Source organism: Epinephelus lanceolatus, chromosome 15 (genome assembly GCF_041903045.1).
Source record: "Epinephelus lanceolatus isolate andai-2023 chromosome 15, ASM4190304v1, whole genome shotgun sequence".
Lineage (NCBI taxonomy): Eukaryota > Metazoa > Chordata > Actinopteri > Perciformes > Serranidae > Epinephelus > Epinephelus lanceolatus.
The window spans coordinates 37,978,406-37,991,774 of NC_135748.1; positions in this window are offsets into that span (position 1 = coordinate 37,978,406).

Genomic DNA, 13,369 nt, shown 5'->3' on the forward strand with positions numbered 1-13,369 from the left:
CAATCATGCACAATAGCCGCCTCCCAGGTGGCAATGACCTCTAGTGACCCCACAGCTCTTCCACACTTCCTCCTGGATACTTCCTGTGTGTGTATGTGTTCATGTGGTATTTACACTGAAAGGTATAAGCCTGACTGCTGCTCTCAGACTCTAACTCAGGTCCAGTATGTTATTTTTTTTAAAGTTTTATCTGCATAGAATAACCGCACTGACAAAAGATGCATCTAGATTCAGTCTCGATAGAAATCCAAGAGCAGAAAATTGCTTCCAGCCAAATGCTGTAAAATTCTCTCAGTGACTGTGGCAGGTAATCAACCAGTCTCTATTTTTTTTTCCCGCTGAAGCCTTTATTATGGAATCTTGCTTGTTGATGGCCCCCAAATGCTCCGACAGCATCTGCCAAAATAAAAGTTTAGTCTAGAAAAGTGAAGACACTCTGAGGCTCAGTAAAGAAGGTAATTTGAGGTAAGGCAGTTAACGTTACGAGGCATAAACCCTAAATTACAGTAAAAGCTAACTGAGTGGCTTATGGTGCTGCTTATAGATCATCTCTACTGCAGGAACTTTTCCAGGAGCCAAGAAACAATTCTTCACTTTTTACTCAGCTCATGTTTTTGTCGTTATTAACTGTCACGTCACAAACATTATCAAGGGAACAAAAGGAATTCAAACAACAATCACGGTTATTTAAGCGTCACATTTTTGTGCGATTGTTTCAGAAGTATAGTGCATGAAAATAAAGATCCACCATCAGGAGAATGAGCAGTGTGGAGACCGACTACAGAAAGCCAGTCTCCACATCTCAGCAACTGGGTACTTGTCTTCAATGAGGTAATTTATGTTGGCTTAAAAGATCGGCACAATACATTTTGATCACTATATTGTAGTGTCTTTAGCTTAACTGTAATCCTGTGCTTGAACTGCTGAAATATATATTTATCAACGAACAAGATGATAATGAGAGAAACGATTCAGGTGTTGAGAGTAAAGGTGCCAGTTTCAATTAATTTTGCTTTCAATAGCCCAACACCCATTAACTGGTAAATAACTGGTTAATTTATGTGATGTGAAATACAAGGGGCCGCTCCTTTAAAGCCCCTTTATCACTGCACAAACGAAACACTAACACCTCCTAACATCTGGCTCTTTAATGTAATGGGAAACATAACAATCAGCATTAACATCAATCAAATGACTATGTCGTAGTCATGGCTATTTATAGGCTCCAGCTCCAAATGGCTTCAATGAAATACAACACCTGGGAAAATGCGCTAATTTCGGCCCCTTCATCGTTGAAAAGCAATGGTGAACCACCATAAAATACCTTGCATCGTCACTCAAACAGCGCTCAACCGTTGTTCCAACTCAAGTTTGCACCAAGTTTAAGTGAGAGATTGAATCAGTAAGAGACACAAAAAGGAAGTAACCATAGCGGCATTGTTACTGGCCTCAATGTTTACTAACCTGTTTTCCGGCTGGTCCATGACGTCAAACTTGACACACCAGAAAAAAACCTACACACAGAAAGGCATACTCGTCTGCTGAATGTTAATTGTTGTTACTGTACTTTGTGTTACTGTAACTGAAGCATTCTCTAGCTCAGGAATTTCCTTCAGGATACTTAAAATTCTATTAAATTGAACTTAACTGAAAGGTCACCCCAGCGAGTAAGCGGCTTCATTTTGAGCCGCAGAGCCCCTTTAGCATCGTCAACTCTATTAGCACTACTAGCCACCACTACCAGTGTGCTCACAGCGTTAGCATAGTTAGCAATGCCCATGGAGTTTGCATCTCGAAATTGAGCTGCTTACACACAGGGGTGACATGGGGGGAAACTGGTGGGTGGGCACAGGGTTTCCTCTGTAAGGCTGTTTGGTCGGGACGGCATTACAACCAGAAATCGGCAATTAAGCGGTGCTATTAGCTGGCTCCCATTAGACTCAGTTTGTGGGCGGTGCAGTTAACTGAAGAGTAGCAAAATTAACCTGTAGACGGACATGTGGGGCCACTCAAAAATATTTGCGGCAGTTAAGCACTTAACATCTCTGACATTCGTAGTCTGGAACCATGTTAGAATATTAGAGGTGTAGACTTAAGACTTGGGCCAGTTTTTGAGTTCTGACTTTGTAAAATTTTCATCTCAGTTACGCAAAACGACTGTTAAAAGGAAATTTTAACTGTCTGGGCATTTTAATTTGTCAGCATTATGACCTATATGTGACTTGCAAACTGCTTACTTAGGTAGACTTGTGACTCAACTGACATTAACCCATGACTTTGCTTGTACTTGACTCACTTTGAATTAAAACTACATGTGCTTGAACTTATGTTTATTGATGACTTACTTGTAAGTTGATCAAGATATGACCAGACTGATTTTTTTTATTAGACAGACAGCAGTTGGGAGTTGGGAATTGACAAAGGTCTACCTAATTGAACTATTTTGTTTCATGATTATGTTACATGAATATTCACTGGCTTGTGCTTTAATCTCAGTTCACCTGTGTCTATCAACTTTGTGTTTCTTCCTTTTGTTCTTTTGGGGTGAAGCCGATTTTAAAAATCCCTTGGGGTTTCTTTGTTTTACCCACGCGGTTTGTAATTATTCTTCAGTCTTCTTTTCATCATCTCTGTGTAGAATTGAACTCAGCCTGAACTCTATTCATGACAGACAACAGCATCAGGTCTATTCATGACCTGACACCACCTACCATCAGCAACAATGCTTTTGATCAGATAAGACGTTTCTCTGGTATGGCCGGATCATTTAACGCCTGCACGGTATTACAGTTTGCTGAAGGTATTGTTGTTTCCAGAGATATTAGGTGTCTCTGGGTGTGTGTGGAGAGATTCTATAGAAAGATGAGTCACTCCTCAGAGTGGGACGAAATCTGAAACCGAGGAGGCACTTACGTCAGATGATGTATGCCGAGCCTTAACACGCAAAGATTTTTCTTGTTGGGGTAAACAGCGTTACCAAAAGGTGCATCCTGCATGACTGTTTTACTGATCAGCCAAGAGACTAAATCTAATCTTTCTTTGGAAAAGCCTTTCAGGTGATTATTAAAGCTCCCATTTAAGGAGTTTTTATGTGACTAAAGTGTCTTCAGATAGCACAAGATTTTGTACACAGGCTAATGACACAATACTGGAGAAAACTGGAGCAGTCTATGTTTTGCTTTCAGCCCATTTATGTCAGTCTCCTCAGGTTAGATCCATTGGTGGAGGATCAGTGTATATTACTGTGTGATAATTTCTTCAGTGAAACTGCTATAGGAGTCACCAAACTCTGAAATATTCAAACCCTTCACATACGGACTTAAATTCTCCACTTGAACATGTAGCGTGATGTCCATCCACCCATCCATCCATCCATCCATCCATCCATCCATTTTCATCCACTCATCCAGGGCCGGGTTGCGGAGGCAGCAGGCCGAGCAAAGCACCGCAGACGTCCCTCTCCCCAGCCCCTTTCCAGCTCCTCCTGGGGGACCCTGAGGCGTTCCCAGGCCAGATGAGATATGTAATCCCTCCAGTGTGTTCTGGATCTGCCCCGGGGCCTCCTACCAGTGAGACATGCCCGGAAAACCTCCAACACAAGGCGCCCAGGAGGATCCTGATCAGATGCCGCTTTGGACGTAAAGGAGCAGCGGCTCTACTCCGAGCTCCCTCCAGATGTCTGTGCTCCTCACCCTATCACTAACTCATTTCAGCCACTTGTATCTGTGATCTCATTTTTTCAGTCACTACCCAGAGCTCATGACCATAGGTGAGGGTTGGGATGTAGACAGACTAGTAAATAAAAAGCTTCTCCTTCTGGCTCAGCTCCCTCTTCAACACAACAGTCCGGCGCCTCTGCAGATGCTGCACCAAACTGCTGATTCGTCTGACGCTCCATTCTACCCCCACAAGACCCCAAGAAACTTGAAGTCCCTCACTTTCCTACAGAGAACCATGGCCTAAGACTTAACGGTGCTGACTCTCATTCCAACCGCTTCACACTCAGCTGCAAGTTGATGGCCTTGACATGACCTTGACATACAGTATGTCAAGTCATTTTAATTTTTGGCAGCTTTTCCAAGCAACGAGAGCAAAAAAGAGCCGTAGTGATCAAGCCTTAGCTAAGCTCTGAAAATCAAAATGTTGGTGCCTCACTGAATGACTAGCTAACGTTGCTAATGGTTTTCTTATGTCCTGTTCAGACCAAAGATTCATGAGGAGACAAAATTGGCATTGTTTACGCACGGCATGTGCTCTGTCTGTTGAACCATGTTTTCTCCAAAATTGAAATGATTTCCACACTGCTGATCCTCATCGTCTTCCTCCCAGCTGCTTGACATCTGCCTGCCACTGTTTGACAGTGATACAGACTTTCAAAATAAAAGCGTAGCCGAAAGATGACAATATAGACCGATGTTTTTACTTTGCATCAGTGACACTAGATCATTGATCATAGAATCGATATACAGATGGATCGTTACACCCCTAACACATGCTATGACACTTAAAATCATTAGAAACAACTCACATCACAATATCGTGATATAACACTGGATATTGTCTTAAGATATTTAATATCTTAATATCGTACCCGTGTTTAACAGGCTGCATTACAGTAATGTTATGTAGTTTTCTGAACTACCAGACTGTTCTAGCTGTTCTATTATTTGCTTTTACCAACTTAGTCATTATATCCACATTAGTGATGATGATTATATCTGATTTTCTTCACATGGAACAACTATATTCAATAGCAGGCAGGTTAATTTTCCAGGGGAGAATTGGGTAAAATATCCAAAGACTACCTGCTCCGTCAAAAAGTGCCATCATTCATTTTAATTTTGTCCACCTGACTTCACCTGTAACCTCATTTAAAATGATGAAAACCACTTACTAAATAAGGAGGCTCATCTGTCAGTAGTTCCTAACCTTTAACCGTCCCTTGTTAAACTCTGGTCATGGAAAAGTCACACTGTTCTAAAAGTGCAGAAAAACAAGAAGTCCCAAGATTCAATTACCATGACTGGTTCACTTGAAGTGTGTCTAAATTAGTCCTATTAACAGATCATTAGGCGGCGTGAAAATGTCATGTGTAAGCCTTGAGCTGTCTCAGGGAATTACTGTCCCTTCATACGCGCCAACATCTGAACCCGACTCAAAACACGCGGATGCTTTGGGCCTTTTGGAAAAGAAAGATCTGAGCAAACTATTAAATTACACTCCGTATGACCCTCCACTAGTGTCCCTTTTAAGGTTGACTTTTCTCCTAACACGGCCCGGGAAATAATTTCATGGTTTATGATGCTATGTAATTGTGCTGTCAGGTCAGCTTTCTGAGGCCCCCTCTCAGTTTTCCACCCACCCCTTCTCGCCTGCTCGCTCTGCTCTCCCTGGGGGCCGACTGTACCTACGCAGCTTTCCGGTATTTGCCAACCCCCCACCCCCATCGCCCTTACACTTAGAAGTTTTACAGAAACTTAATCTTCCTCCGACACCAAACTTTTACAGTAACCTTTACAGTGCAGCTGAGGGACGGAGGGAGGAGGAGGAATAAAAATAAAGTTGGCTGTTTAGTTTTGCAGTGTTTGTGACCTCGCTGCCCTTCCTCAGTGAGAGGGAGCCACAGGCGAAAGGATTCCCTCCGCCTGTGAAAAATGTCCTTTATGCAAGTTGATTAAACAGGAGTCGCAGTGTTCTTTTCCCTTTACTTTTTTCGGCTTCAAGCATGACTCCAAGGAAAAATTTAAAAAGAGAAGCGAGTACTTCTCCTCTTCCTCCTTCCCTTAACTTCCTCTCTTCTCCTCCGCTTTCCTGTTTCCGCCTCTACAAAAAAACAAGTGTAAGCTGATTTTGTTCCTGAGGTCTTTTTGCTTTTCTCTATTCCCCTTACTTCCTTCTCTACCTTCTTCCTCTCCTCTTCACTTTTTCTTTTCCCAGTATCCCTCCATCTTGTAGTCCAGCTCTCCCATTGGCCTCTGTCTCTCAACTTTCTCCTCATTTTGAATACTTTCCACCTTCTTTCCGCCCATCCTTACTCCTCTGTCTTCATTTCTATTTTCTCCCAAACATCCCTCCATCTACCTCTCTTTCTGCCCTGATATTTTTGTCCTTCTTTTTTCTGTCCCATGTCCCTCCACTCCCTCCAGGCCTGTCACCCAACACCACCCTGTCGACTCTCATTCCCCTTTCCTACGTCTTTTCTTTACCACTCCAAACTTTTTCCATCACATTCTCGTTCCTAATATACCTCCATCCTAACTCTTCTCCTGATGTCCCATCACTCACTGTCTTCCCCCTTTGTCCTCCTTTCCTCCTTCCATCTCTCTCCCTCTCCACTCATATTTTATTTCCTCCCCCTCCTCCCTCTGACAGCTGCAGTTTAGCCACTGCGCTAACTTCTCCCTGGGGGCTGTGTGTGTGTTTCTGTTTGGTATTTGACTCAAAGGCACCTTTGCTGGTGAACCTACCTCCCTCACACACATTTGGGCGTCTATACTTGTGAGGACCCATCACTAACCTAATGCATTCCCTGGCCATGGAGTCCCCCGCCTAACCTTAACTTGAACCTAATTCAAACTCCCCTTAACTCTTTCTCGCCATTGACAAGATTTTCCATCATTTATAGCCCAATTTCCGTCAATCTGTGTTTTCACTGTTACAAGATAGGGGGTGCCGTTACACACCTTGTGAAACAGAACAGCACTGCCGTGTCCAAAAACAAACAAAGAAGATCCGCTGGGAACCAGAGAAGGATGTTGCTGCTTGTAAACTGCACGAAAAGGCCCTCATCGGAGCAGCTCTAGTCTCTTGGCCCATCTGTGGCTTGGCAGCCTTTGATAGGCTATTACCCGTGATGTGTAACCAATCAGATAGCAGTGTGGGCGGGACATTGAGAGAGGCTACTAAGTGGTGACCACAGAGCAGTTGGGAGAGATTTTCCTGGAGGGCTTTCTACCCTAAAGGAATTCCCTGGTTAAGGTTAAGATAAAAAAAGGGGTTTGGGTTAAAATGAATAGATTTCTATCAGAAAGGAATTTCTGTAAGAAAGCCTACAAGAAAAACTTCTTCCATGTGCGACTGCGGAAGAGCCACAGAGCACATTTTCAATTATAAGTGCTTCTGAAACTCAAGAAACTCAAGCAAGCCCAGTTGCCTACGATAAAGCACTTATGATTACCATGACCTGGATGACTGAGAATCTTCACGACACATTTTTTCAACTATCTGAAATACATACAAATAATTATAACGAAAAAAAGTGTGCAACCAAATCGTGCTGGTGAGAAAGATGGAAGCACCAGTGCAAACAATGGATAAGTTCATCTGGAGCCCTGTATTTTATTAAGGCTAAAAGTTTGGCTAAAGGCTAAAAAGACTATGAAACTCAGAGCCCACGTGTGACCTCAACGACCCTGTGAGGGTTCACACCCACATAGAGTTTAAACCCTGCGACTCTGCAACAGTCCGGTAGAACTGAAGAAGCCTCTTGGATGAGAGGTGAAATATCTTCAAGAAATTTGAGCAAACCTAGTTGCCTACGATATAGCACTTAAGGCTAAACGTTATGCATAATTAGAGGGCGGGGCCGCCTTGAGTGACAGGCTCTCTGCCAGGCTTCACCATAGTCTAAGAATCAGGTCCCCCCTCGCTTCTCCAGAGCTCCACCTTCTTGTCCAAATATGGTCCTTCTGACTCCAAGAACGATGGAGACGACCAAAATACTAAACCCTTGCCTTCAAAACAAACCAGTGGGTGACACCATGGTATCTGTGTCCATCGTTTTTACAGTCTACAGTTAAGACAAATACTTTTTAAAAAGTGCCAGCTGTCCTAAATGTGCCCAATTTTTAAAACTGCCATGGCCTACCACATCTGTCCACATTCGATTTCACATTTTCAAAAACATTCCTTGTTTCTTTGAATAATATCCTCATATTCATGTCCTCACGTTCCATAAATGAGCTCATTTTCTATAAACTGTACTCACTTTCTATAAATAGCTTTACTCTCTAATAGTTTCCTCACTTTCCATCACTGTTCTCACTTTTCTAAATTGTCCGCACTTCCAGATAATGTCCTTGCTTTCTAAAAATGACCGCGCTCTCAAGGTCCAAAATTGAAATTTGTCCCCACAAAGACAGAAGTACAGGAACACACACACACTTTTCTTTTCCCAGGCTCGGACTGGGCTGCCTCGTTTCTTGCCAGAGCCATTTTCCTAATAATCCCACCCTGCCTGCCCTCAAACTCTCCTCCCCCCACCTCCCCCCCCTCCTCCTTCTCCGCACTGCGTTTTCCTGCATCAGCATATCAAACTCACCCCACCCTGATCCGCATCCCTCCCCAAACACCACAGCCTCCCTCCCAGTTGCCTTCCTCACCCCAATTATTTCCCGGGACCTTAGCTTAGAGGAATTCTTTCACCCCCGTGCTCTGTTTTGTAGTCGGGCTCCTCACTAACCTTCCCTTCACTGCAGGCGATGGCGTCCATTGTGTAATAAATACATGGGGGTATTCATGTTGCCCTTGGTGCCTGTTTTCTGTGCCGTCACCAGGAGGGCTGGGGCAGGGGGCTGTTGAGGTATTCCTACACTGGATGTACACAGACTGTAACAATGGTCCAGCGGGAACGTCTGAAGGACTAAACAGCCATCAGGTTTAAAAATAGAACAGACTGAGAACTTGTTTTATGTTAAATCGTTTCCCATCATTCTGGTCTGCATCCCTACAAATCCAAGATGTTTATCTTACTAAAAAGGAGCTTTTTGAAGTTGTCTCAAGAGTAAATAAATCTGAAAATGACAGCATGGCATTTACCAGGTAACGCTGACGACAGCTTTCTCTGGGGTCTCTTATTTTAAATGCAGATACTGATGGGTCACATAACAAAGCTGTTGTCAATAAACTATCTCAGGCAACTTCTCAAAGCAATATTACTATTTGTCTGACTAACAGGTAGTATTTATGGGCCACAATCAAATCACAATTTCATCCTTATTTAGTTACTGATTATTGGTTATTCGTGCCTACACAGTGTAACAGGTGGAAACCAGGAACAGTTTGTAATGACGTTTGCTGCGACAGCTCAGCAGGTACAGAACAGGGCAACTTAACAGCACATAATACAGTTCAACACTCCAGCAAAGTCTCTCCACAAAGAATTTGGCAGCCCGGCTGGTTTGGCAGCCCGAACCGGGCCAAGAACCCAACAACAAACACAGTTCAGTTCAACAGCAGGCAACGATACCGTGGAGGAGCAGACAGGTGATGTAGTCAGGCAGGCAGAAAATCCAGAACCAGGTAAATACACAGTCCAAACAGACAAACAAGAGGGGAACAGGCAGAAGGCAGGTTTAGGCCAGGTGGAGGGTTGAGAAGCAAGCAGGTAAGTACTCACAAGATGCACACACAATGGCGAGTGAGGGGACAAAGTGAAAATCTCTGGACCACAGGAAACTACAGGTAACCTGAGTGAAACACTCACAATGTAGCGTCGCCATCAGATGGTCGGAGTGTTTAGCTGGAACCAGACAAAGCAAGCAGGTGAGAGACAGGCAGGGTCAGCGATGGGAATCAGTCCAGAATAAAGTGCTGGGGAGTCTTGCATGAGTGGTGAAGAACAATCTTGCAACAAGTGTCTGTGAGGATGGGGTATATACACTGGCTGTGTGATATCAGGAACAGGTGAACTGAGTTGCCTTGAAGAGGTTGGCATGGTAGACAGGTAGGAGCAGGAAATGTGTCGACAGGTGATAGGTAAGCAGGTAGCAGTGGGAGGGAAGTGCAGGGAACTAGAATAAATGGAAAATTACTGACTGAGGGCAGAACTGTAACACACAGTTTGTTTATGTCTATGTATCAAATATTTACCACAATAAAAATATCAACTTCAGGCTTGGTTTCGGCTAAGATCTTACTATTTTGTAATGCATAAATTCTCCCAATACTCACAGAACGGATTTTAAACTTCAATACAAACAATTTTCATTGTCACAATGATCATGAGGTTAACAGCAGAAATATAGTGTTCATGTTGGTTGACGCAGCTGATGCAAAATATGTCATCCTGCGGAGCTTTAACTACAGGCTGTACCGCCACATTTTCATACTGCCCGCCACCCATGCAACCAATGCGGACACAAAGAGTACGGAGGCCTTTCTCCCTCTCAAACTCGTACTGAAATCTGATCAAATGGTGAAAGAAGGCAGTGTTAATGGAATTTAAAACAAAATTGTTGCTGCATTGCCTATTTCTGGCCTAAAATGTTTTCAGAAAAATATTTTGGTGCCTTGTTGCTGAAATTGCGAGAATTTGTGAACAGGAAGTAGGCGCCATACTGTTTCGTGCACAGTGAAAACGAGTCGGAAAAAAACAGAAGAATCTGAGATCAAACGGTAAAACTAGGCAGTGCTCATCAGGTAGGAAGTATGAATTATGTTTTAGCTTATTGTTTAACTGTAATATGAGATGGTTTCTTGCCAGCTGGCCGCTATTGTTTCAAAAAGATGATTTTGCATTATGTCACCCAAAAGCTGGAGTGGTTATTGGTCTGGTGCAGTGTAGTGCATTCTAGTAGTTGTAGGTTTTCTACCTCTTGAACAAAAGTGTCCTCCTCTGTTCTCTCTGGTAGCACTAATGTCAAAAGTATTTGCCTTTTTCTCATGAACTGACATCCAAGTTTTATTAAAAGGCCGTCTTTTCAGTGGTGAAATACTTCTTAAAAAAAGGTTCTGTTTAAATCAGGTTAAGTTCAAATCCTTGTTTTTTGTTTTTTTTTTTAGTCAAAAGTCCGAGGCAGTGTTGGCTTCTTTTACCCATTAAATATTTTGTTCTCTAATCTGTAGTCTTTGCTTTGAACTTAAATCAAACAGCCCCGATGTTTCTGCATTTGCTGAAAGCAACAGTGAGTTGCTGCGGCTCAGAGGAGCGCTTTGGAAAGTTAAGAGTTTGGTAATTTGGTGTGACAATATGTCAGCTTGGCAGTTGTATCTGAGCGAGAATAGGTCACCACCACCGCAGCACTTACAAAAAATAGACACATAATGTGGAACTGGCCCTGGCCACTGCAGACAACGTTTGCATCTTCTCAGAAATGTAGCTGGGAAAATGCCACTGTGTGACACTGAGAAAGCCTCCTCTGCTCACTGCTGAGCGCTACACAGAGAGAGTGCTGAACCAAATCAGTCTGAACGGCGTAGAAAATGAAGAAATTAGTCTTGGCTTCGTAGCCGTCCAGCCTCTTGGCTCCACAGCCGAGCTGAATCCGCTGCCGTGGAGCACCGAGCTCCTATCGTCCCCCGGTTCACAAACATAAATCCTGGTCGTTTTTTGGCTCGGTGCGTGACTCAGTAAACACGCGGAGGAGGAGCGGGAAGCTCCAAATTGTTTCTCTGCAGCCACAGATGAGTTTGGTGCTCAGCTCGGAGCCCTGTTTTGATGTATGGTCCCATCTCTGTAATTGAATTCATTAAAGAATAACTGAACCCCCATCTGTGGAGACAACTCCCATGACAGCCGTCACAAACACACAGTCCCTCACGCACACACACTGACACATGAATATATTTGCATATACAGACACTGAGTGTTTCCGCAGCCTGGTTCATACAAACACACACACACACGCACGCACGCACGCACGCACTAACACATGTATGTGCATGACTCAACACAATGTACTGACATTTAGAAACATGACTAATCAGTATAAACGTATTTAAAAGTGCATGAGTGAGCCAACACAAACACAGCATGCACAAAAGTCAATGAAACCTGGAATCTAATTTGTGCACCCAGTAAACATTGATTTGGTAATTTGCAGGCAAAAAGACGTCTAGACATCTAGTTAAAACGGACCAGAATGGGCTGAATAGTTTGAGGGTTTTTTTTAATTGTTGTTTTTTTTAATTCATTGACATCTAGGTGACATAGAGCTGACGTTTCAACCAACTATATATCAATGTACAACAAGTCCCAAATAGCTGACATGTAGTCACTTAATGCTACAAAACAGAATCACAATGTACCATTATCAGGGAAAAAGAAACAGGACATATCTCCTAGACGTTGCAGCATCATCGACATGAGTGAATATAGCCTAGCATCTGCTGTCACAGCACATGTGACAGCAGACAGATGTGTGTAGTAATATCCTACATCAGGGGTGTCCAAACATTTTGGACAGTGGCCAGATTAGATGATGTGAAAATACCTGGGGGCCTGCAGCTTCTTGCATCATATAAAAAAATAACCACACAAATGCTAGTGTTTCAGCCTTTAGTGGGAAAGTATTCAACTTTCTAAGCGACGGTGTTCACTGTCAACTTTACGCTTCTTTGCTGTGGCCACCTTTCCTACCTAGCAGGAAATCTCAGCTGCTACTTAACCGTTCATTTGCTTGTTTACCCCCTGGACGCATCTTTAGTAAGTGCACCGCGTCCTTTTAGATATTAATGTGTCAGGGATGCAGGACACTTACCTAGCAACACTACTGTGAAAGAATATAAAAAATACAAACTCACCAAAGGGAGGGAGCGGTGAACTTTGCAGCAGCCTGTCAGGAAGGAAAGAAGTAGTTATCAGGTGGGTGTAAAGTAAGAAACACATCAGGAAGGATTCCGATACAGTGCAGGTGATTTCTGTGTTAAGGCAATACAATACTTCCTGTCTTGCTCATTGGTTGCTACCATCTAAAATCCTGGTTAAACCAAGACGCATCTGATAAAGACATTCAAACGAGACAGCCACATTTCAGTCAGTACCAAACAGTAACAGCCCTCTGGATCAGCATCTATTAGCGTAGCATCAGCTGAGTGTTCAACTGTCAGAATCACAAAGTATAATGAATCCAGAGTAACTTGTCTTGCTGTGCAGACACTTTGAAAACACCATTAATACTTAATGGGAATTTAAGTTGGCTACCTGATATCAAAAACCCAAATGTACATGCAACCAAGAATCATCACAGACAGTTTGCTATCTGAGGTGGTTTGAGATGACTTTTACATCTGAGGTTTGGTTCAGTTGGTTTAGACCAAAGAAAAAACGACAGACAGCTGGAAACAGGAGGAAACCAGGCATCTTGAACGAACTGCACCAGAGTTCACTTGGAATTGAACTGAGATCCACCTTTGAGCCCAGTCTGAGTCCCCACCAAAGTTTAACTGGAAGCTTTTATACCAGTGCCAAATGAACCAAACCAACTGAGCAAAAATACCAGCATTCATTCCAACAGGTTTGGTGTGAAAGCACCCTGAGACATTTCAGTAACAGGTATAAAATGTGTAAATGCATTCATCTCTCCAAGCTCTGAATATTTCATCTTTATTCCTTATTCTCTCCTGTCTCCTTTCTTTTTGCACCTTTTAA